General features: G+C 43.9%; 1 protein-coding gene across 1 annotated transcript in view; it reads left to right on the top strand.

The window, feature by feature from the left end:
• The window catches only part of csmd3b (CUB and Sushi multiple domains 3b), an 822,373-nt gene that overhangs the window by 243,378 nt on the left and 555,556 nt on the right, over positions 1 to 23,439 (top strand). The window lies entirely within an intron of this gene.

The raw sequence follows: 23,439 nt of genomic DNA, 5'->3' as shown, positions 1-23,439 counted from the left end.
ATTAAAAAACTGCAGCTCTGTTCACGGGCCTGATACGGCACACGGGCTGTACGTTTGACACCCCTGGCTTAGGGTCATTGTCTTGTTTGGAGGTGAAACTTTGGCCCAGTCTGAGGTCCTGAGCACTCTGGAAGAAGTTTTTCTTCCCCAGGATATCGCCGCATTCATCTTTCCTTCAATTGTAACCGGTCGTCCTGAAAAACACCCCCATAGCATGATGCTGCCACCACCTTGTTTCACTTTTAGGATTGCATTGGCCATGTGATGAGCAGTGACTGTTTTTTTCCCACACATATCACTAAGCATTAACGCCAAAAAGTTCAATCTTGGTCTCAACAGACTCTATGCAGGCTTTCATATGTCTTGCACTGAGGAGAGGCAACTCTGCCATAAAGCCCCGACTCATGGAGGGCTGCAGTGATAGTTGACTTTGTGGCACTTTCTCCCTACTGCATCTCTGGAGCTCATCCACAGGGATCTTTGGGCGCTTCTTTACCTCTCTCACCAAGGCTCTTCTCCCACGATTTTTAGTTTGGCTGGACGGCCAGGTCTATGGAGAGTTGTGGTCGTTCCAAACACTTTTCATTTTAGGATAATGGAGGCCACTAAGCTCAAAGGAACTTTGAGTGCTGCAGACATTTTTTTGTAATCTTGACCAGATATGTGCCTTGCCACAATTCTGTCTCTGAGCTCCTTGGGCAATTCTTTCGATCTCATGATTCTAATTTGCTCTGACATGCACTGTGAGCTGTAAGGTTTTATATAGAGAGGTGTGGCGTAATCCAGTCCAATCAGTTTAACTAAACACAGCTGGATTCCAATGAAGGAGCAGAACCATCTCATGAAGAATCAGAAGACATTGACAGCATGTGAGTTAAATACAAGTGTCACAGCAAAGGGTCTGAATACTTATGATAATGTGATATTTTAGTTCTTCTTTTTTAATACATTTGCAAAAAATAAGTTTCAGGATTTTTCTGAAATGAGACTTTAAATGTTTGGATTTTAGCAAATGGCTTCAATGAAACAGAGTGAAAAGTTCAAAAGGGGGTTCTAAATGCTTTTCGTACCAACTGTATTCCCTGAGTTTGTAAACATTAGCAAAAACAACAAAAAAAATATTTTAAGAAAATACAAATATCGACCGAGTCACTCTAGTATCGATCAACTATTGATACTACCCTTGCTACTGACACCACCAATTTTTCGACCGATCCGCCCTCTTCTTACGTGCCGTGTACTGACTGTGACAATGCTGACACACCAACAGTTGTTATATTATCCTCTCTATTACTAATTATTTATTTTTTTCAAAATGTTCTGTTATCTGCTCATTTTCTGCTGTAACGTGGTTCTATTTACATTTCTTAAACTTTTTTAAGTACTTATGCCGCCACTGTACTGCAGTCTACTTGTCATGATCTGTTGTATCAGATCATGCCTTATCCTAAGTTTCTTGGTATTTTTCTGTGTGTAGTTTTAGTTCCTCTCTTGCGCTCTTATTTTGTGGTTTTGGCTTCTTGTTTTCTCCTTTCCGGCAGCAGCTTTACGTTTGCCTTTGAGCACTTCTGCCCTCACCTGTTTTTTGTTGGTAATTAGCACTATTTAAGTTGAGCTTGAGACACCATTTGGTTGTCAGGACATTATTGAATGGTCACTATGGAATATTTTTTCCATGCTGAGATCAAGTACGCACGCCACATTCTCTGTAAGTGTTTTTGCTGTGTTCCAGCATTCCGTTTTGTTTTCTTTATAGTCTGTCCAGTCAGAGCGCTTCTTTTTTGCTCTCGCTTTTTGTTTGTTTGTTTAATCATTAAATACCCTTTTTTTATTGCACGATGCCTCCTTGTTCGTCTATACTTAAAATTAGTGATGGGTCGATGAGGCCTCATGAAGCGTTTCGACACATTGCAAAACTGTATTGATACTGTGTCGATACTGTGTCACTAAATACTGACATCTGCTGGACATTAAAAATCCCTACAGGCAACCTATGGACCGACTCAACTGACACTGATTTTATGACCTAGTATATACAATAATATAAACCAAGTCATTGTATTTCATTTAGGATTATTTCATATCTTCATTTAAATAAAAATATAATTTTATCTTTTTTAGATACAGTCAATAAATAATGTGAACATGTATTGTGACTAGGATGGTAGAAGGTGGGGATTGAACCCCAGTAACCAGCAACCCTCCGATTGCTGGCACGGCCACTCTACCGACTTCGCCACGCCGTCATTCCTGTGTCGGTGCGCGTACCGCTTTTAGAAAGTCACGTGACCGATCATGAGCTGCTTTGGTCACGTGACCGATCATGAGCTGCTTTGGAAGGTGCGCGCCTGCGCAATTGCGCACTGCTCAAGCGTCCTCTGCGCACACTGTGCGCCGCACAGCAAATATATGCCGCGCACCAAATCAAACCCATCTGAATTCTAAACAAATTAAACACATTTATTCTGTGTAATTTTGAAATGCAACTTTGAGTGACAGTGACAACAAGCGGCCCTAACGGTGTTCGTCAACAACTAAGCGTTTAAGGCCACACAAAAAGTCGGACAACTCAAATACCACACAAAGTTACACTATGACTCCTCAGTCATACGTGTGCTTATTTTTCTGTCATTTATTATTAATATTAATTTATTGATATTAATCATGGAATGCTGTTAGTCAATAAATAATGTGAACATGTATCAGAACAGTGGTTCTCAACCTTTTTTCAGTGATGTACCCCCTGTGAACATTTTTTTAATTCAAGTACCCCCTAATCAGAGCAAAACATTTTTGGTTGAAAAAAAGAGATAAAGAAGTAAAATACAGCACTATGTCATCAGTTTCTGATTTAGTAAATTGTATAACAGTGCAAAATATTGCTCATTTGTAGTGGTCTTTCTTGAACTATTTGGAAAAAAATATATAAAAATAACTAAAAACTTGTTAAAAAATAAACAAGTGATTCAATTATAAATAAAGATTTCTACACATAGAAGTAATCATCAACTTAAAGTGCCCTCTTTGGGGATTGTAATAGAGATCCATCTGGATTCATGAACTTAATTCTAAACATTTCTTCACAAAAAAATAAATCTTTAACATCAATGGGACATGTCCACAAAATTTTTTAGCTGTCAACACTGAATATTGCATTGTTGCATTGTAATGAATGGAATAGCCTACTTGATTTGATGTTCAGTTTATGAACTTACATTCATATTTTGTTTAAGTATTATTCAATAAATATATGTATAAATGATTTTTGAATTGTTGCTATTTTTAGAATATTTTAAAAGATTAAGATTAAGATTAAAGTACCAATGATTGTCACACACACACTAGATGTGGTGACATTTGTCCTCTGCATTTGTCCCATCCCCTTGGGGAGCAGTGGGCAGCAGCGGCGCCGCGCCCGGGAATCATTTTGGTGATTTAACCCCCAACTCCAACCCTTTGTTGCTGAGTGCCAAGCAGGGAGGTTATGGGTCCCATTTTTATAGTCTTTGGTATGACTTGGCTGGGATTTGAACTCCAACCTACCGAAAAAATCTCACGTACCCCTTGGCATACCTTCAAGTACCCCCAGGGGTACGCGTACCCCCATTTGAGAACCACTGTATCAGAACATGGAAATCTAAGAGAATGTGTTGTAAATGATGATGCTTGTGGACTGGGATTTTTTTTTTTTTTTACATATTTTTATTAAAAAAAAACAGTTTTTCCAAAGTATTAAATTTTAAACGATTTCTCTTTTTGGTTATAATTTCTCCAGCTGTAGAAAATACCCGCTCATAGGGCACAGAGGAGGCGGGAGTGCAGAGGGAATGAAGTGATAGCTGGAAGAGGTTTGGGAAGGTGGTTTTCTGTTGGTCCCAGTATTTTAATGGGTCCTGGGACCTAGCTACATTTCCCTCTGCCAGGTACCGTTGGACCTCTTGTATGGCATTTACAGTAGAGTTTTTTGTCTGCCTTCCCACTTCCATATCCAGATGTTTCCAAAGGTTATCTTAAAAACAAAAAATATGCATTTTATTACATGATTTCAAACAACAACAAACAAATAATGCTGAATAAATGCCTGAAGTGGGTGCAGACAGCTGTTCTGCAGATGGTCCTGGCAGGGGCTCATTTGTGTGTCCGATGACAGACGCACATTCGGAGCGTAGGCGAACGATGGCGTCATTTAATTTAAAAGAACTGCGGAACCCGAGTGATTTTTATCTTGGGTCAAGAAGTGTTGCTAGGGTCAACACACTTAATGACTCCAGATTGGAAGCAGTGTCTGTGACTCGACGCTTCAAATTTTCATGGAGGTGTTTGGCTGCCTGTGTTTGCAAGGTTGAAGCACTATGCTCTAGTGCAAGGTAGAGCATTTTCATCATCGGGATGACCTTTGACCCTGACACTCGCCTCTCCTCAGACAACTCCACTGTGGCTTGATGGAAAGGAGCAAGCACAATAAGTGTTTCTCCCACGATGTTAAACTCATCAGCTGTAAGTGCAGTCAAATCTGTTTTTAGAGAGGCCAGAGATACCCACACTGACTCCTTCTAATCATGTAGCCTTGACAGCATTTCATATGTGCTGTTCCAGCGTGTTGCCACCTCATTGATGAGTTTCAGGGTTGGCCGTCCCATCTGTTGCTGCACTTGAGCTTCTCCTTAGCTGTAGTGCTCGATCTGAAGTATTTGACAATGTGCCTAGCTTTGTGTCTGATGGATGCAAGTGTGGGGATCTGGTCACATGATTTTCTAACTAATAAATTAAGACTATGTGCAATGCAAATTGAGTGTCGAATTTGGAGCTGTCTAGTGGATGCAATCATGTTTGGTGCTGCGTCGGTCACAAAACACTTTACTTTATTAGTTATGGCCCAGTCTGCCATCATGTCCCTTTTGACCTGGGCCAAATTGTCAGCAGTGTGACTTTGTGGAAAGTATTGCACACCCAACACAGATGTACACAACTGCAAATTATCATTTATGTAGTGACAGGTAAGAGCCAAGTAAGCCTCCATGTTTACAGATGTCCACATGTCAGCTGTTATACTCACTGCCACAGCTTGCTGTACTTCCAATTTCACTCGTTCCCGTTCCTCCTCATATTTTGTCACCAGCATTTTTTTGATGGTCTGAAAATAACACCAAGTCAAACCAAAAGCAACTCAACGTATTCAATTTAAATATTAAATAAATTGGATGTATCAACTACAACTTTAGATCATTTCCACACAAACCTTTCTGGTAGGCAAAACATATGATGGCTCAAGGACCTGCACCAGTTCCCTGAACCCTTCACTCTCCACAATGCTGAGGGGCTGGCAGTCCTTCACAATGAAGTTCAGCAGAGCCTCATCCAGCATCTGCTTCCTGGTAGCTTGATGGTTAAAAATGAGATAAAGAAGAAGGGAATTAATTCTCAAAAAATAAACTGAGTAAGTTGTAGAATGGCTGTATACCTGAGTTTATCCTGGATGTCTCTGGAACTTCATTTTCATGCCTGGCCCTATAATGCCTCAGCATTGAGGAGGTGGATTTGTTGATGTACGACAATTCTGTCGAACAAATGCGACATTTAACCTGCAGAAAATATGAATAGTAAACTAAGAATCATTTTGAAGAGATTTTGAATTCTAATAGATCAAGTGGAAACTTTGAGAGAAGAGGATGAAACGAGAAGGAAATGAACACCAATACCTTATTATCCGGTATTTGATCAAAATAGTCCCACACGGCGGAATTTTTTCTTTTTCCCTGAGGCTGCTCCATGATCGACGACAATAAATGATAAATGGCCAACAAGAGAAGTGCGCCGATTCTGTTGCCAGGTGCATCTCGTTGACAGATGTGCCGCTTCCTTATAAACACAGTTTGGTGCGCACGCGTCAGTGCGATACAGTTCGCATATCGGTCACGTGTCCGGAACAGCTCATGAGCAGTCACGTGACAAGAACAGCTCATGAGTGGTCACGTGACCAAAACAGCTCGTGTTCGGTCACGTGACTTTCTAAAAGCGATACGCGCACCGACACAGGGTATCGCTCTATGAGCTCGACGCATGCGCCGATGCATCTGTGTTGCCGGACCCATCACTACTTAAAATCACTACAACCTTCGTCGTCTCCCTCGACGTACCCCTGACACTACCAAGTCAGATTCCTTGTGTGTCGAACATACTTGGCCAAATATGCTGATTGTGATTTGGATGTATTCTGTTGTTTAAAGCAGGCATAGTGGTTAGCATAGGTAGAATTTTTTTTTTGGCTTGCTCTTGGTGTGTAACATGTTTAGCCTCATCCTCCAGTGATAATGCTACTTGCTACTGATAATTCAATCAATCAATCAATGTTTATTTATATAGCCCTAAATCACAAGTGTCTCAAAGGGCTGTACAAGCCACAACGACATCCTCGGTACAATTAAGATAAAAGTTAAAAGTAAAGTACCAATGATTGTCACACACACACTTAGTGTGGTGAAATTTGACCTCTGCATTTGATCCAAGCAGGGAGGTTATGGGTCCCATTTTTATAGTCTTTGGTATGACTCGGCTGGGATTTGAACTCCAACCTACCGATCTCAGGGCGGACACTCTAACCACTAGGCCACTGAGCGGATGTTAAGACATGCAGTTTATTTGCTGCAATGGAGGTGATTATTATTATTAAATGGTAAATGGATTGGTCCAAATGATGGTCCAAAGATATGCACCTGGGGATAGGTTGATTGGCAACACTAAATTGGCCCTAGTGCGTGAATGTGAGTGTGAATGTTGTCTGTCTATCTGTGTTGGCCCTGTGATGAGGTGGCGACTTGTCCAGGGTGTACCCCGCCTTCTGCCCATGTGCAGCTGGGATAGGCTCCAGCACCCCCCGCGACCCCAAAAGGGACAAGCGATAGAAAATGGATGGTAAATGGATTTTACGTGTATTACGCTTTTTCACCTTAAAGGTACTCGAAGCACTTTGACACTCTTACAACATTCACATACTGGGTGTTCAGTATCTTGCTGAAGGATATTTCGACATGGTCACAGGGTGACTGAGGCTCAAACCCACAACCTTCAAGTTGGGGGCCAACATGTCTACCACCTATCCCAGCTGCACTTGCTCTACGATCAAATATTAATTTTATTGTACGGTAAACATGATTTAATAGTTTTCATTTCCATTTTTATTTCACTCAATATTAAATACAAATAATTGCTGGAGACTTCGACTGCCAAAATGCATGAGTGTAGGAGTTTGAGAGCCCAGACCTAAACCAAATCACACAGAGCCTTTTTTTTTTTTATTGACCTCCAACTCCCACAGAAGTGTTATCCCTGCAGAGGAATTACATATTTTCTTCCATTCCCACTTCCTAGCTCCGTGTCCCAATACTTCTGTGCAGCTAACATCTCCAAACGCCCACGTTTACGCCGCTCGTTAGACGGTAACTCCGTGTGGCTTCGTTGCCGTGGTGACACCCAGTAAAGGCAGCGGGACTCGCGAAGGCGCTCCCAAGCAGACGTCAAGCTGCCACGAGAAGAAGAAACAAAGCGTCTCAGTTTTCGTTCTGACTGATTTACGTCCTCGACGACCCGCGCGCCTCGCTCCGCGCCGTAAACTTCCCCTGATTAAACGGCACTCTCAGTGACACTTGACGACCCGCCTGTGACTTACGCGATCTCGCGACGTCAGGAAAAGGTTCGCCGTCGCGTAAACGGATCTCAGTTGGGTGCCGTTAGAAACGCAACGATTTTCTTTATTAATATTTAATGACTCGCTACGAGCAAATAACGTGAGCGTCATACGGCGAGTAGTGGCGCTCTATGTGCGGCGTGCCCATCGTGTGCTTTGATTTATCTGTGCTCTGAGTGGGAGGAACATCTAGCGGCCCGTCGGTGGGCAGATGGGGGATTTATTGGTGCGCGTTCGTGGAAAGAAACCTGCCCCACGAGGAAGAGCGCAGGATGCAAGGGAAGTAAGTGGCTTGTAAATTGACACGCTTACTCCTCTCCCAACGGGGGCGACTGGGAGCTAGCTAGATGATAGCTCAAGTTCAGAGGCTTTTACGTCCGTGGGGGTCACACCTCGGGGTCGACTCAATATAGAAAATAAATAAAAAAACACATGAGAACAAGCATAGACACACACTCCAGTGCTTTGGGAGTCATCGTAAACTCAATAAGGTAACAAAAGTTCACTGTGAGGGCCTCTTCACTATTTCCTCTGGTTATGACAGGGAAGTTAAATTTTAGCTTGAAAAATCACAGTTTGTTCAGACCGAAGATGAAACACAGTAAAAGCTTGATTTTGGTTCTTTAACAGGGTTCGCAAATAAAAGTTAAAGTTAAAGTACCAATGATTGTCACACACAGACTAGGTGTGGCAAAATGATTCTCTGCATTTGACCCATCACCCTTGATCACCCCCTGGGAGGTGAGGGGAGCAGTGGGCAGCAGCGGTGGCCGCGCCCGGGAATCATTTTTGGTGATTTAACCCCCAATTCCAACCTTTGATGCTGAGTGCCAAGCAGGGAGGTAATGGGTCCCATTTTTATAGTCTTTGGTATGACTCGGCCGGGGTTTCAACTCACAACCTGCCGAATATTGAAGCAAAAGGGTATTATTGAGCACAAACTAATGCATTATACAGTACTGTATATCAAAAGAACATAACAAGGGGGGATGGATCAACATTCTCTTTTATAACAAAGTCAAAACAACGACAAGTTGAAATGGCCTCATTTGTGGCCGCCCTGCCAACACACACAAATATTGAAGCAAACAATGTAAAGGGTATTATTGAGCACAAAATAACGCATTATACAGTACTGATGGATCATCTTTCTCTTTTATAACAAAGTCAAAACAACAACAAGTTGAAATGTCCTCATTTACAGCCGCCCTGCCAACACACACATACACTGTCACTAGCCCTGTGGTGCACTCACAGTTTTAAATCACAAAGCTTGCTAAAATATTTAGGAATAAAAAAAAAAAATCTACGTTACTTTGTTGGTTAATCTTGTTGGCATGCAGCGGAAGGGAGGGGCAGGGGGCAGGTTTGACAACACTATGGATACTTCCTGAATGTTTCAAACCAAACGTTGCTTGTCCGTTGTTTCCTTAAGAATCATATTGAGCTAGTAAATCTATAAAAATGCTGTAAAAAGCCTAAAAAAATTAAAAAGCACACAAAGCAGCAATTAGCACAGCAGTTGACGACAACAAGGCTTCGCTGGCTGAGGCCCCGTTTACACTAAGCCAGATAAGGTTATTCAGGGTAAATCGCACCTAACCTTATCCTTGTCCACACACAACAATGCCACCGTTTAAGACCCCTTCCCCACTTCCGTCCGCTGGCGCAACGCGACCCAATACGCATGCGCGGAAAATGCACAACTCATAGTCACCTCCAGTGTTGCTTTGTGTGCAAGTTCTTAAACATAACTTATCTGAACAATATCCAGTGTTGTGGTATTTCAATTAACTGGAATCCAGTGTGCTGTGGGGCCTTATTGTAGTGAATCACACCTGAGCCATCATAAATTAATCAAATCTTTATTAGACACGTAAACAATGTGATAAAGAACATTTAACATAAATCAATCTAGGAAACTAGATATCTGGTCAGGACACTCCTCACTCTTTTACCTTCACCTTCATTGTCCATTCCTTTTTGGTGACTTTATATACTTTGGACCTAGACGTTGAGTTCACGACATACATGGCGGACAATAACTGATACAGTCTGCTTTGCCAGTCCAAATGCATTCGGCGTTTTCCTCGACGGCCAGGTAAATACAAAGCACAGGCTATCTTTTTTATCACATCCACGGGAGCTCGCATTCTCGTTGTCTCTCCTTCGACAAATGGACACATGTTTTCGCTAAGTAGCATCACAGCTGAACCGGCCGGACATTGGAAAGTTCTCCTGCCGTCTGAGAAGTGTTGTATCCTAAATAGCTGCAATCGTTTTCTCTTAAGGTATTCTTGTGTGATTTCCACAAGCGTGGTTAGCTCCGAGTTATGACATTTTGCCACACCTAGTGTGTGTGTGACAGTCATTGGTACTTTAACGTTAATTTTAACAGTTTACATGTGTCAAAGACAAAGCTACATGACTTTGAGGTGTATGGCGGCATAATTGGAAAAAAAAAGTTAACATGTTAATTGTGGTTAGAGTGTCCGCCGTGAGATCGGTAGGTCGTGAGTTCAAATCCCGGTCGAGTCATACCAAAGACTATAAAAATGGGACCCATTACCTCCCTGCTTGGCACTCTGCATCAAGGGTTGTAATTAGGGGTTAAATCCCCACCGCTGCTGCTCACTGCTCCCCTCACCTCCCAGGGGGTGAACAAAGGGATGGGTCAAATGCAGAGGACAATTTTCACCACACCTAGTGTGTGTGTGACAATCATTGGTACTTTAACTTTAACTTAACTTAACATTACCTGAACACCACTTGTGTCAATCAGTATGTCCCCTCTGCAGTTAGTGTATGTTCACATTTCTTTGTCACTTCATGGCAGCACTATGATGAAAAGTCTCCCCCATCACTCGCCAATAAAATGACAATCAGATGCAAGTGAAAGAATGTGTAAAGGGTGTCTTGACAATCACATTAGCAGCACTGCTTGCTTTTGTGTGTAGGAGTGTGTGTTTGTGTGTGTGTGTGTGTGTGTGTGTGTGTGTGTGTGTGTGTGTGTGTGTGTGTGTGTGTGTGTGTGTGTGTGTGTGTGTGTGTGTGTGTGTGTGTGTGTGTGTGTGTGTGTGTGTGTGTGTGTGTGTGTGTGTGTGTGTGTGTGTGTGTGTGTGTGTGTGTGTGTGTGTGTGTGTGTGTGTGTGTGTGTGTGTGCGTGTGGTGAGGAAAGCACTCCACTGGTATTGGCTTGCTCGTCATCCCTTTGCTAATGTGATTTCACTTCATGCACACTGACACACAAAGAACACATTTAAGCTTACTAATAGTTCCACTTTTCCCTAGATTTCATGTATTAATCATCAGGTAATTATCATTATTGCTGCAAACAATATCTCTGCTTGGTTTAATTGTCCAAATAAGCCACTTTCAGCACAGCAGAGCAGACAATCATGTTTATTCTAGAATAAACCAGACCACGGCTGCATGACAGCCAAAAATATAATGGAACGTTGCATAACAACACATCACAATGTGGTGAAACATCAAAACATAACACACCATAACTTCCCTCCATAACACAACGTATGGAAACGTAGGCCTATAACATGAAATCAAAATAAAACACCCTACATACATAGCATAACGTAGCATAGTGTAACCTAACAGTATAACTTTGCTTCACAATTTAATGTAAGATTGCGTTATAACATAATGTAACACATTGTGACATACTTTAGCGTATCGTATATGATACGTTAAAGTTATACATAAAGGTGTTACTAACGTAACATAACTATTAATTACTTTTACGCCGTTACCGATGCGTTGGATGCAACGTGGCTCACTACTTTTGATGTGGTTGTTTCCTGTATAACAATGCAGGAAATATATTTTTACTAATGAAAGCAACAACCACTAAAATGAACTAGATATTAAATAGTAAAAGGCAACATCACACAGCAAACAACACACACACTCCTACTACGAGGGAGTAATGAACAACAAATCAATGACCTGTTTGATGACAAGGATACAAGACAGCCATCGAAACACATTCAATCTCTTTATTTATTAACTTGCGCAAAGGCAATCCAGTAAAAAAAGATTCAACAGTGTTCATCACCGTCGGCACACTGCCGCTGCTAAGCTAACAAACATGGCTGAGCTAAAATGCCACTCTGAGCATAATGTAACATTGCAATGTAACACGTGACATACTGTAACGTAGCATAACACAAACACGCAACATAACGTACATAACCAAGCATATTATTAGAAAACATAATATAACATGATGCAATATAAAATACAGTAGTATCCCCACACAACAACCTCACAATGTAACATAACACAACTTAATGTAACATACTGTAACGTAACGTAACCACGCAACATACAACGTACCATTGCACTCTGACATAACAGCATAATATTACACAGTAACATATTGCAATATAACATTGAGTCACAAATTGGGATGTATACAGTTTACCAATATTTGTTGGTACCGGTTTCTAATTGGGTCGGTCCAGGAGGATTAAGATTCAGGACTAACGATACTGCCATCAATATTTGTTTTTTATCCAGCTGCAAGCGGAAGAAAATGGATGGATGGATGGATGGATGGATGACCGTCGTAATTATGACAGCTGTCACATTCACTTCAAGTGCCGGTGCTACTGACTGGTAGATGATAATCATCTTGGAATAATCACAAATAAAGAAGCAACACCACACAAAAGTTTATACCACAACCATATTTTCTCCTCAAAAGTCCCTCAAAGTCACGCACTCTAATAAGAGTTAGTGTCAGTTTGAAGTGAACGCCGTTTGACATACGACCGTCGCTAGAGCGCTTCATCAACCCGACCGTCCTCTAAGCGATCCAGTAATTCACAGGTCAATATTAATCCACTCAAAAAGGTGAACATTTTAAATACTATTTTTTATTCTATATAATACACACGCGACACAAACACATCGCTAGCTGTCAACACTCAATATGACTTCCATAAGTCCGTGTGCAACATAAACACGTTAACCTAACATGCTGAATGACTGTATTGATAGATATATTATATATGTGTTAAATATAATGTAAAAGGTCTATGAATGAATATGAATACCATACATTAATATCATTTTACTTTATTTACAATTGTATTACTATTATTGTAAATGTTGTTATTGGCACAAGTGGTAGAAAAGAGATGGATGAATATACTGAATGCAATTGTAATGAATAGAAACCTAGTGATGGATCTGTGTGGTACTTACAAGATGATAACATAACTGCATTGCTCTTTGCACTGCAAACATAGTTGACTTGTTTAAGACCCAAAAAGCAGATTTTTGATAAAAGCCTTCCCTGTTGTGAGATGTTATATCAGGATGTTGCTGGTGCACAACCTCTTGTGCTAAGAAAAATACTAATACAAATAAATATGTTTTCACATCTTTAGTTACACTAAGTACATAATAGCGATGGATAAAATCCCAACGATTTATATCCTTAGTCTCAACATAACATAACATCACAATGTTAGCGTGACGCAGTGTAACACAACATCCAGACATAGGGAAAAATAACAATGTTACACTACGTATTATACTGTAATGTTAATATCACCCAACATAACGTAGCTCCTCTCTGAGCTGCCACCTTACCGTGGTAGAGGAGTTTGCGTGTCCCAATGATCCTAGGAGCTATGTTGCTTTATGCCCCCCGGTAGGATCTCCCAAGGCAAACTGGTCCTAGGTGAGGGATCAGACAAAGAGCAGCTCGAAGACCTCAATGAAAGATAAAAACAAGGAACCCAGATTTCCCTCGCCCGGACGCGGGTCACCGGGGCCCCCCTCTGGAGCCAGGCCCGGAGGTGGGGCACGATGGCGAGCGCCTGGTGGCCGGGCCTGTCCCCATGGGGCCCGGCCGGGCACAGCCCGAAGAGGCAACGTGGGTCCCCCCTCCAATGGGCTCACCACCCATAGCAGAGGTCATAGAGGTCAGGTGCGAAGTGAGCTGGGCGGCGGCCAAAGGCAGGGCACTTGGCGGTCCGATCCTCGGCTACAGAAGCTAGCTCTTGGGACGTGGAACGTCACCTCGCTGGGGGGGAAGGAGCCTGAGCTAGTGCGCGAGGTGGAGAAGTTCCGGCTAGACATAGTCGGACTCACTTCGACGCACAGCAAGGGCTCTGGAACCAGTTCTCTCGAGAGGGGCTGGACTCTCTTCCACTCTGGCGTTGCCGGCAGTGAGAGGCGACGGGCTGGGGTGGCAATTCTTGTTGCCCCCCGGCTCAGAGCCTGCATGTTGGAGTTCAACCCGGTGGACGAGAGGGTAGTTTCCCTCCGCCTTCGGGTGGGGGAACGGGTCCTGACTGTGGTTTGCGCTTACGTGCCAAACCGCAGCTCAGAGTACCCACCCTTTTTGGATTCGCTCAAGGGAGTACTTGAGAGTGCTCCCCCGGGTGATTCCCACGTTCTACTGGGGGACTTCAACGCTCATGTTGGCAGCGACAGTGAAACCTGGAGAGGCGTGATTGGGAAGAATGGCCGCCCGGATCTGAACCCGAGCGGTGTTTTGTTATTGGACTTTTGTGCCCGTCACAGATTGTCCATAACGAACACCATGTTCAAACATAAGGGTGTCCATATGTGCACTTGGCACCAAAACACCCTAGGCCGCAGTTCCATGATCGACTTTGTAGTTGTGTCGTCGGATTTGCGGCCTCATGTTTTGGACACTCGGGTGAAGAGAGGGGCGGAGCTTTCTACCGATCACCACCTGGTGGTGAGTTGGCTGCGATGGTGGGGGAGGATGCCGGACAGACCTGGCAGGCCCAAACGCATTGTGAGGGTTTGCTTGGAACGTCTGGCAGAGTCTCCTGTCAGAGAGAGTTTCAATTCCCACCTCCGGAAGAACTTTGAACATGTCACGAGGGAGGTGCTGGACATTGAGTCCGAATGGACCATGTTCCGCGCCTCTATTGTCGAGGCGGCTGATTGGAGCTGTGGCCGCAAGGTAGTTGGTGCCTGTCGTGGCGGTAATCCTAGAACCCGTTGGTGGACACCGGCGGTGAGGGATGCCGTCAAGCTGAAGAAGGAGTCCTATCGAGTTCTTTTGGCTCATAGGACTCCTGAGGCAGCGGACAGGTACCGACAGGCCAAGCGGTGTGCGGCTTCAGAGGTCGCGGAGGCAAAAACTCGGACACGGGAGGAGTTCGGGGAAGCCATGGAAAACGACTTCCGGACGGCTTCGAAGCGATTCTGGACCACCATCCGCCGCCTCAGGAAGGGGAAGCAGTGCACTATCAACACCGTGTATGGTGAGGATGGTGTTCTGCTGACCTCGACTGCGGATGTTGTGGATCGGTGGAGGGAATACTTCGAAGACCTCCTCAATCCCACCAACACGTCTTCCTATGAGGAAGCAGTGCCTGGGGAATCCGTGGTGGGCTCTCCTATTTCTGGGGCTGAGGTTGCTGAGGTAGTTAAAAAGCTCCTCGGTGGCAAGGCCCCGGGGGTGAATGAGATCCGCCCGGAGTTCCTTAAGGCTCTGGAGGCTGTGGGGCTGTCTTGGTTGACAAGACTCTGCAGCATCGCGTGGACATCGGGGGCGGTACCTCTGGATTGGCAGACCGGGGTGGTGGTTCCTCTCTTTAAGAAGGGGAACCGGAGGGTTTGTTCTAACTATCGTGGGATCACACTCCTCAGCCTTCCCCGTAAGGTCTATTCGGGTGTGCTGGAGGGGAGGCTACGCCGGATAGTCGAACCTCGGATTCAGGAGGAACAGTGTGGTTTTCGTCCTGGTCGTGGAACTGTGGACCAGCTCTATACTCTCGGCAGGGTCCTTGAGGGTGCATGGGAGTTTGCCCAACCAGTCTACATGTGTTTTGTGGACTTGGAGAAGGCATTCGACCGTGTCCCTCGGGAAGTCCTGTGGGGAGTGCTCAGAGAGTATGGACTGTCTGATTGTGGCGGTCCGCTCCCTGTATGATCAGTGCCAGAGTTTGGTCCGCATTGCCGGCAGTAAGTCGGACACGTTTCCAGTGAGGGTTGGACTCCGCCAAGACTGCCCTTTGTCACCGATTCTGTTCATAACTTTTATGGACAGAATTTCTAGGCGCAGTCAAGGCGTTGAGGGGATATGGTTTGGTGGCTGCAGGATTAGGTCTCTGCTTTTTGCAGATGATGTGGTCCTGATGGCTTCATCTGGCCAGGATCTTCAGCTCTCGCTGGATCGGTTCACAGCTGAGTGTGAAGCGACTGGGATGAGAATCAGCACCTCCAAGTCCGAGTCCATGGTTCTCGCCCGGAAAAGGGTGGAGTGCCATCTCCGGGTTGGGGAGGAAACCCTGCCCCAAGTGGAGGAGTTCAAGTACCTTGGAGTCTTGTTTACGAGTGGGGGGTGGTAGGGGGGGTGGATCGTGAGATCGACAGGCGGATCGGTGCGACGTCTTCAGTAATGCGGACGCTGTATCGATCCGTTGTGGTGAAGAAGGAGCTGAGCCGGAAGGCAAAGCTCTCAATTTACCGGTCGATCTACGTTCCCATCCTCACCTATGGTCATGAGCTTTGGGTTATGACCGAAATAACAAGATCACGGGTACAAGCGGCCAAAATGAGTTTCCTCCGCCGGGTGGCGGGGCTCTCCCTTAGAGATAGGGTGAGAAGCTCTGCCATTCGGGGGGAGCTCAAAGTAAAGCCGCTGCTCCTCCACATCGAGAGGAGCCAGTTGAGGTTGTTCGGGCATCTGGTCAGGATGCCACCCGAACGCCTCCCTAGGGAGGTGTTTAGGGCACGTCCGACCGGTAGGAGGCCACGGGGAAGACCCAGGACACGTTGGGAAGACTATGTCTCCCGGCTGGCCTGGGAACGCCTCGGGATCCCCCGGGAAGAGCTGGACGAAGTGGCTGGGGAGAGGGAAGTCTGGGTTTCCCTGCTTAGGCTGCTGCCCCCGCGACCCGACCTCGGATAAGCGGAAGAAGATGGATGGATGGATGGATAACGTAGCATCCCTATACAACACAACATACCCCGCCATCTGCCCGAGTGCAGCTGGGATAGGCTCCAGCACCCCCGCGACACAGAGAGGGACGAGCGGTAGAAAATGGATGGATGGATACTATTACAACGTAAAATGATGCAATATAACATACTGCAACATCCTGGAAAAACCATTACATAATACAAAGTAACTTGATTTCAACAGACTGTAACATAACATAACCACCCAACATAACGTAGCACTCCCACATATCACAGCATACCACACATTAACATAATGTAACATAATGCAATATACCATAGAGTAACACACCGACTTAACATCACAATGTAAAATAACGCAACTTGACGTAAAATAGTGTAACATCACATATTTTTGTCTAACGTAATGTAGGATAAAATACTGTAACTACTGTATTTTTGGAGTATATGTCGCTCCGGAGTATAAGTCGCCCCGGCCGAAAATGCAAAATAAAGAAGGAAAAAAAACATAAAGTCGCACTGGAGTATAAGTCGCATTTTTGGGGGAAATGTATTTGATAAAACCCAACACCAAGAATAGACATTTGAAAGGCAATGTAAAATAAATAAAGAATAGTGAACAACAGGCTGAATAAGTGTATGTTATATGACACATAAATAACCAACTGAGAAGGTGCCTGGTATGTTAACGTAACATATTATGGTAGAGTCATTCAAATAACTATAACATATAGAACATGCTATACGTTTACCAAACAATCTGTCACTCCTAATCGCTAAATCCCATGAAATCTTATACGTCTAGTCTCTTACGTGAATGAGCTAAATAATATTATTTGATATTTTACGGTAATGTGTTAATAATTTCACACATAAGTCGCTCCTGAGTATAAGTCGCACCCCCGGCCAAACTATGAAAAAAACTGTGACTTATAGTCCGAAAAATACGGTAAAACTATACATAACATACCATAGCATTCCCACATGACACAACATAACATCATAAATCGCACCTAATGTACCATAATATTCCTGACTAACACAACGTCACAGGGTAGACATGATCATCCCCTACAATTGTGTGGGTCTCTCTAACAAAGAGAAGTGTGTGTGCGAGGTTAGATACCATGTTGGGGCTCAGGACTGCTGGTGCCGTGTTATGATTGCCAATAAAGTTGAAAAAGCGCACACGACTCTGTTGGGATGCTGCAATATAAGCTGCTGCCTCCTCTTCATCCCCCAGCCAAGAAATCATCTCGCTGAGTGAGGCTGACTCTGCCCGCACAAAAATAATGCTGCATATAATGCACACAAATCCTGAAATAAGGTTCCTACACTGAAGTATATTTTGTTAGCCCGGGTTATGTTTTGTAAATGGAAACATTTATTTAAGGTAGGGTGTGTGAATTGAGGTCCCAGTTTACTGAACTCACCTCCTTCCCACTTAAGGAGGAGGATGTGTTTAATGTCTGATGATTCGACTGAGAGGTTGATCGTCGAATCAGACTCCGAATCGGATCTTCAAATTACTGCCTATTCCAAAACACCCCGACGTAATGTACCGTGCATCAACATGTATCGTACAGTAGGGAAGGGATTCATATGGCCCCATTCCTGGGTGGATTCCTCATGAGAGGAAGGTGGGGGGTTAATCATTTTGCAATGCAATCTGCTAAAAAGGATGGAAAGCGCCACTCTACATAGCAACTGATGCTGTGTTCAAAGTTGTAATTGCCACAGAACACAGTTTAAAGGCCTACTGAAATGATTTTTTTTATTTAAACGGGGATAGCAGATCCATTCTACGTGTCATACTTGATCATTTTGCGATATTGCCATATTTTTGCTGAAAGGATTTAGTAGAGAACATCGACGATAAAGTTAGCAACTTTTGGTCGCTGATAAAAAAAGCCTCGCCTGTACCGAAAGTAGCGTGACGTCACAGGTTGAAAGGCTCCTCACATTTCCCCATTGTTTACACCAGCAGCGAGAGCGATTCGGACCGAGAAAGCTACGATTACCCCATTAATTTGAGCGAGGATGAAAGATTTGTGGATGAGGTACGTGAGAGTGAAGGACTAGAGTGCAGTGCAGGACGTATCTTTTTTCGCTCTGACCGTAACTTAGGTAAAAGGGTTCATTGGATTCCACACTTTCTCCTTTTTCTATTGTGGATCACGGATTTGTATTTTAAACCACCTCGGATACTATATCCTCTTGAAAATGAGAGTCGAGAACGCGAAATGGACATTCACAGTGACTTTTAACTCCACGACAATACATCGGCGAAGCACTTTAGCTACGGAGCTAACGTGATAGCATTGGGCTTAACTGCAGATAGAAACAAAATAAATAAGCCCCTGACTGGAAGGATAGACAGAAAATCAACAATACTATTAAACCATGGACATGTAACTACACGGTTAATGCTTTCCAGCCTGGCGAAGCTTAACAATGCTGTTGCTAACGACGCCATTGAAATTAACTTAGCTACCGGACCTCACAGAGCTTTGCTAAAAACAATAGCTATCCACCTACGCCAGCCAGCCCTCATCTGCTCATCAACACCCGTGCTCACCTGCGTTCCAGCGATCGACGGAGCGACGAAGGACTTCACCCGATCATCGATGCGGTCGACGGCTAGCGTCGGATAGCGCGTCTGCTATCCAAGTCAGTCTTCCTGGTTGTGTTGCTTCAGCCAGCCGCTAATACACCGATCCCACCTACAGCTTTCTTCTTTGCAGTCTTCATTGTTCATTAAACAAATTGCAAAAGATTCACCAACACAGATGTCCAGAATACTGTGGAATTTTGCGATGAAAACAGAGCTTTTTGTATTGGATACAATGGTGTCCGAATACTTCCGTTTCAACCATTGACGTCACATGCATACGTCATCATACATAGACGTTTTCAACCGGAAATTTCACGGGAAATTTAAAATTGTACTTTATATGTTAACCCGGCCGTATTGGCATGTGTTGCAATGTTAAGATTTCATCATTGATACACAAACTATCAGACTGCGTGGTCGGTAGTAGTGGGTTTCAGTAGGCCTTTAAGATATTCAACACTCTATTGCCATATGGCAGCTGGAGTATGGCATGGTGTGGTATGGTAGGCTTTTTATTGTCTTTGCACAAGTACAACAGAATTTAATGTTGACCACAAATCCGTTCAAGATTAGACAAACAAACATTGTCCAGGGAACAGAACAATAACAGTGCTGGGTCGCCACATACGGCACCCTGTAAAAAGGTGGGAAAAATGCAGAAGCTGGGGGAGGTTCATAAAAAAAAGTAGATTCCAGACTATCGCGCGGGGCCCAGTCTGGAGTGAAAAAAAACATCATATACATACTACGACATACGAGGGACGAGGGGGTGGGCATCCGGCGCTGCTCCGTTTTCCGTGTGGAATGTGGTACGTGTGTGTGTGTGGCGTGTCATTTTCATAGATGCATATGTGTGTGCAAGCCTGCAGTGTGTCTCTGTTCCGCAAAATTTGTGCTCTCGCAAACGCGATAACACAGCCAGTCAGTCCAACAGAAGTCCACAACAACAGGTGTGACGTAAAGTGAATTATATTTACATAGCGCTTTTTTCTACTGACTCAAAGCACTTTACATAGTGAAACCCATTTTTTAAGTTACATTTAAACCAGTGCGGGTGACCCGGGGAGCAAGTGGGTAAAGTGTCTTGCCCAAGGACACAACGGAAGTGACCAGGATGGTGGAAACGGGGATCGAACCTGGAACCCTCAAGTTGCTGGCACGGCCGCTCTACCAACCAACCCACGCCGCCCCATGAGAGACAGGGAAGGACTTTGTTGCGTCTGTCCTCTGGGAGAGTCCCGAAGTAGCAACCTTGCCATGTCGCTCGCAGCCAGGGAAAACAATCCAGATTACAATGTTTGTGTTTGAGCGAGCGAAAATAAATGCAAACTTTCACTCTTAATTGTCTATTTCTGGGCCTCAATTGTATCATACTTTACCATTAGAGCTGCCAATGTCTCCAAGATGTTGCCAAAGACTGCAATATTGTCCAAAATTGCAAATGTCTGAGTGCCTATACTTTTGCTCGCATCCTCCAATCATTTGTGGCTGTCATGATCCGTTGCCCGGATTATGTTTTATTTTAGTTTGACTCCCTTAGTTCTGTTTTCAACACCCCTGGGTTTGTGTTTCTTAGTTACCATTGGTGATGATTATTTTTACCTGCCTCTGATTAGTGTTCGGTGTGCTCACCTGCTCCTGGGCACTAATCAGAGAGCTATTTATTCCTGCTTTTTGCCACACTTAGTCTGGCTGTCTTGTTTGCACTATGCAGCTAGTTACGTGGGTATACTCTTTGATTCCTGATTCTATGCTAAGTTTTCCCGTTAGCTATTTCCTTAGCTTCCCGTGCAATCGACACACTTTTCTGTATTTTTGTATTTGGCCTGATTTATGAAAAATAAATAATTCTCGTACCTGCACACTGCCTCCGGAGTTCTGTCTGCATCCTGGGAAAACGAGCCGAGCATTAACATGTGACCCCAACGTGATAGTGGCAGTGTGCCGTTAGGGGTGCATGTCTGATGCAAGGGCTGTTTAACACCTTTCTTACGTCACGACTCTGGAGACCGATGAGCGTTGTCAGCAGGTTTATTGACATTCAAAAGGGTGAAACTAAAAAGACAAACAATACAGTCAATATATACATATGTTATGCAACTGTATTCATTTATATGCTGTAATGCTACCTTACAAGGCATGAGAAGGTAAACAAAAGTGAATTTGTACTACGACGCCATCTTAGATGACATCGGAAATTATCGCTAATGAGCATGACAAAGATCTCATTATACATCACAAATCGTAAATTTAGCTAAAAATAGTTTAGACAAAAACCAAGTTTCAAAGTTCAACTTATGATGCATACCGGCGATGCAACCTTAAACAAAATATATATGCAGTATTTCTTCGAAAAGAACCACCATAAAGTTTGTGCTGGCACCGTAGATTTCTCTGCTTGGCTTATGCAACTTCCGGTCAATAAAGTTTGATTCAAAGTACACACTTTTAAAAGATGTAGTAATTGCCCTGACCACATGATGGCAAAAAATACACATGTAATAATGTTAATTAAATAACAAGCAATAAGCACAACACACTTCAACAACAAGAGTTTACAAATTTTAGTTGTAACAGAACAGGCAGCTTTAGGGTACTTTGAACGGATGCCAGCATCTTCCAATTTCTCGATACACCAGAGCAACGCTTATTCCAATCAGCAGATATCTTATTATCATGGTTCCAAATAGGTTGATATCTTCAACGTCTTTCACTGAAAGGGTAGCCAGGCATTAGGCACGCGACACCCTTCTTCTTTCAAGAGTCCGTCGTGTGTCCAGCAACAACCGTTCCATCAAGACTGGCAGGTTCCCTCAAAACCCGAGATCTTGTCAATTTCAAAGAGAGACCAGTTGAACAATTCCATTGTTTCGATTTTAGAGTGTAGTGCAAAAAGAGGCAACAAGAAATCAGAATCAGAATCAGAATAGTTGTATTGCCATTGTTTGAGAACGGGTTCACAAAGTAGGAATTTTTCTTGGTGCAATCGTGCAACATAAAACACATATAACACATATTTGGTAATAAAAAGCTGTAACTGAGCTATCAGATCTTGTTATAGACTTAGAAGGAATTCAAGGAGCTACTCTTAGGAGTTATTGCTCATGTGCCTGATGGCAGAGGGGAAAAAACTGTTCAGGTGGCGGGAGGTGTGGGTCTGGATGGAGCATAGTCTCCTGCCTTAAGTTAAGACAAAACAAAGAAGCAAGCAGAAAGAAAGCGTCCACCTTCAATGAGTGCCACTTAAAAAGAGTGGCTAATGCAGCCCACAATCTGTCACGTTTCATGTGCCAGGTAAACCGTAACGAATGAGGCCATATGAATCCCCTTCTTACTGTATACCAAACATGGTCACATAGGGACGGCGTGGCGAAGTTGGTAGAGTGGCTGTGCCAGCAATCGGAGTGTTGCTGGTTACTGGGGTTCAATTCCCACCTTCTACCTTCCTAGTCACGTCCGTTGTGTCCTTGGGCAAGACACTTCACCCTTTGCCTCTGATGGCTGCTGGTTAGCGCCTTGCATGGCAGCTCCCGCCATCAGTGTGTGAATGTGTGTGTGAATGGGTAAATGTGGAAATACTGTCAAAGCGCTTTGAGTACCTTGAAGGTAGAAAAGCGCTATACAAGTATAACCCATTTATCATTTATTATAACATCCGCTCGTCTCCAACACAAGCTCACAGCATGACTAATGACAAGTAATCCTGTGATGTTCTGTCATGGAGCCTTCCAAGCATGTCCAAAAACAAAGTTAACACCGTAGCATGACACAACATAGCTTATCAGGTGCCATAACATGCCTTATTAAATATCGCAAAGTACCATGCCATGACAGCGCATTGAAACATTCCTCAGACCACCACGATGACGTAACTATTTCCTCAAGTTTCGTGCCTGCTTCCTCCCACCTCGGGCTCGTTAAAGTGTTCCTTTTGTTCGACTGACGAGGAGTGCTGTGTAGATAAAGCCTTAATTGAGTAACAAGAGTCACTCCAGGAAGCTTTAATTAGAACAATGAAATTAATGGAAGCCATATTCCTCCTGCAATATGGCTTTGCACGCCTCCATCTTTCTTCCGTGGTTTAAAAAGAAGAGCCTGAAATTGCATGTCACGCAAAATCCAAGAAGAGAGTCTCGCCTTTGCGCTTGACTCCCTTGTCGTTGTTTGGATATCGTACACTGCCCCGCCTTCACGTCTCTGCTGGCGC

The sequence above is a fragment of the Entelurus aequoreus genome, linkage group LG08 (assembly GCF_033978785.1).
Source record: "Entelurus aequoreus isolate RoL-2023_Sb linkage group LG08, RoL_Eaeq_v1.1, whole genome shotgun sequence".
Lineage (NCBI taxonomy): Eukaryota > Metazoa > Chordata > Actinopteri > Syngnathiformes > Syngnathidae > Entelurus > Entelurus aequoreus.
This window is presented reverse-complemented; position numbering and strand designations above follow the sequence as displayed.